The following is a 3,375-nucleotide window of genomic DNA, read 5'->3' as shown; positions in this document are numbered from 1 at the left end:
GAAGGAGTCCGCTCCATCGAGGAATGGACGATGGACGCAACTGAAACTCAAATGAAGCAAACAGGGTTTATACAGATACACTCCAGATCGGAGGCCTTCAGGTCTGAAGATCGGAGGCCTTCAGCTCAGAAGATCGGAGGCCTTCAGCTCAGAAGATCGGAGGCCTTCAGCTCTGATCTGCTGCTGGAGGACAAGAAAAGAACGACAACTTCAGCAGATGAACAGCAATGATGCTGACCTCACACACAACCCCCCCCCCCCCATTCCAGTGATTGACCTTCAACTGTGAAACTGTCCTAACATGTCATTGACTATGACCAGCATATGTGGTTTATTGTAATACCGCCGCCCGCCAATAGAGGGTAAAACGTGATGGAGTTGGAGATCAAACCGGTGACTGCTTGTGGAGCTGCTAGCGCTCAGAAATACACAACAACATCGGTTTATAACTTTACAAACGTCATGCTAAAACAAAAAGCATCACTTGGATTTAAATGTAAACCTCTGAGCTTCAGAGCTTCATCCACGTGAAGAAAAGCAGTGGCGCTAGTTAGCTTGGCGAAAAACAAACTATTTAAAGCAAACTATTTCAGATACTCCAACCCTTTAAAATCCCAGAACAGTTAGAAGGATAGGAGAGAATTCAGATTCAGTCCGAAACACTAGAAATAATCCTGTTTGTGTGTATGTTGTGTGTATTTGTGTGTATTTGTGTGTATGTTTGTCTGCAAACGTCGCCTCTGGTTTTTGTGTTTTTGCCTGTGACGGTCGCTCCACACGTCTTGTTGAGGGTCGAGTTAAAAGTAAAATTTGACCTTTTTCTACCTGGAGTAGAAGTTTTTCACCTAAATCACAGACACAGTTCATTGAAATAGCGTCTTACCGGGCGGCTGCAGGGCTCTGTGTTCTGATTGGATCGCTCCCGCCCTCCTCCACCAGCAGTCCTTCTGATTGGATTCGAACAGCATTTTTGTTTCGTTTTCATTCGTTGAAGAAAATGTCTATGAATTTAGCTAAATTTTTCGTGTCTGAGCCGGACTTTTAGCTTCGTCTTCATTTCGTTTTTGTTGGGTGAAAAATGTCGCTGAGGAAGACGATGACAAACATTTTCGTCAACAAAATGAACTCAGCATCACCGACCTCTCTCCATCAGTTTACGTGGTCGACCACTTGGTGTCTGAGTTGATGTTGTTCCAAACATGTTCTGATAGAGCGGACAGGTGAATGTTTGTTTGTGGCCCAGGTGTCATCCATGACAGTTCCACGCTGGAATTCATTCTTTCACTGATGTCTGTAAAAAAGTCTGCATGACTGAGGACTGATTGATTTATACACCTGTAGCCAGGACAGGTGAACATTGGGATGGGGGAGACAACGTAGTGTACCTTCACCAAAGCCACAGTCATGGTCATATGACTGAGATGGTGGTAGGTGGTCCACTGGTCTTCCTCCACAGCGTGTCGTCATGGACGCTGCTGCATGTTAACATGGAGAACAGAAATGCTAATGAGCAGGTGCAGCAGCAGCTGGTGAGATTGAAGGAGCAAAAACTACAAGTTTCTGAAAAGAAACGCTCTGACATTAGATTTATGTCTCACTTCCTGCACTGACACTATCTCTTCAGAATGAACGATCCTCCCTGGAGTCATGAGGAAACCGCTCAGTGCAGATTAGCGCTGCTGTCTCCGTCCAATCATTCTTCTCCATAACTGTGTTTTCCTGCTCAGAGTCATAAAACAGCAGCCATGCAGAGTTTTACAGCAGGACCGACCGTGAATCCACCAAAGTACCAGCATTAGTGGTTGGAACAGCCCATAATGCACCACGGAGCAGCGGGAGGCGTCCAGACTCACATTTACTCCACATCGACACAACACTCCAGTTGATTTTATGGAGAGAAAAATCTCAAGCAGAAATAAAATGTGCAGACAGGAGATCTTCTACAGTGGAGAGGAAACACATCCAGCAGGGGGCGCTGGAGCTGAACAGCAGGTTTGACAAGGAAGAGCATTCATTCCAAAGCTTCAGGAAGCAGCTTCAGAGCACGTAATGTAATGTTTTGTTTACATATTTCCTCTGGATGTGCCGTTCTCTGTTTGACTTTGTAGACAAAAGGCTACATAATTGATTGGCTTTGATTTGATTGGATAATCTTTGAATTTCTCCGTTAACCACATTTAACTCTGTTTTATCATAAAGTCTAAACTTCTTCAGCTCCGGTTTCTGACAGGAAGCATTGCTGCTGGATGGATCTGAGGATTTTCGAGGATTGAATTAAAGTTTATCTCACGATAGCAGCTCAAAGAAACAAGCGATCATACGAGTCTCCAAACGGTCCAATGAAGCTGTTCTTCAGACTTTAGAGCAGCTGTGGATCCAGACGACCGGCAGACACCTTCATCCCTGATGAAGACTCTGGATGAAGATATTCCGCTTTAGAAATCTTTCTTTCATTTTGTGACTAAAAGAGGTGAAACCAGCCTTAAGCTCCTCCCACCACAGAGGCCGGGTGGCTGATAAGTCTTCAGTTTACAAATCTGCTTTTAAATTAAAAAATGACAGTCGATATTTAAAACTGTTGGCTCCCTTAGAGAAGTTTTTATCATCGTTCCATGAAGTTAACTCCACATTAATTCTGTCCTTTTCCCATGATGCAGTCGGAGTAACAGCCTCCTCCTGAACATTCCTGCTCGGATCCTCTGATCAGTCGCTGATGGGAGGATTTACAGACGTGTCCGCTCACAGCTGATTTTGCTGGTCTGTACAAACGCAGTGAAAGCCTCTCAGGTTCCTGCTGAAGCCCCCGGCTCAGAGGAGTCAGCGAACATGATGAAGGTGTCTGAAACGTGGTGGACGGGGTGGACGGGGTGATGGGTTCTGCTTCCTTCAGATGTCAGGAGCAGGAGATCACATTATGCAGCAGCACACCCTGGCCCGCTCTGGGGATGGACTTCAGCCTGACAGGACCTTCCCAGCATGAGCAATGGATCCCATAATGGGAAATCAATGTTATTTTGGTTGCTGGGGTAGGTGGGCTTACGGAATAATTACTGGGTTGGTCCTCATCGCTCATCGCTGTGGTCCTCCTCCTCCTGTGCTGAAGTGAATCCAATTCCATTATCCTGTTAAATCCGCTTTAGCTGTTCACGGAGAATCACAGCAGCGCCGTCGCCGCCTCAGCTCCTCTAACGAGATTCCTCCGGGAGCGTTCTGGTACTGCAGGATTCCTTCCAACGTTTCCACGCCGTCCACAAGCAGCCGGAGGCGGCAAGCTCCTGTGCAAAAACAAACTTCCATAAATGTTGGTATTAATAAGAGGGGAGATCATTTACGTCCATTTATAAACCAGCGTAGAACCGTGACCACAACACCAAA

The sequence above is a fragment of the Oryzias melastigma genome, linkage group LG21, assembly GCF_002922805.2.
Source record: "Oryzias melastigma strain HK-1 linkage group LG21, ASM292280v2, whole genome shotgun sequence".
Classification (NCBI taxonomy): Eukaryota; Metazoa; Chordata; class Actinopteri; order Beloniformes; family Adrianichthyidae; genus Oryzias; species Oryzias melastigma.
Note: the sequence above shows the minus strand (reverse complement) of the source record.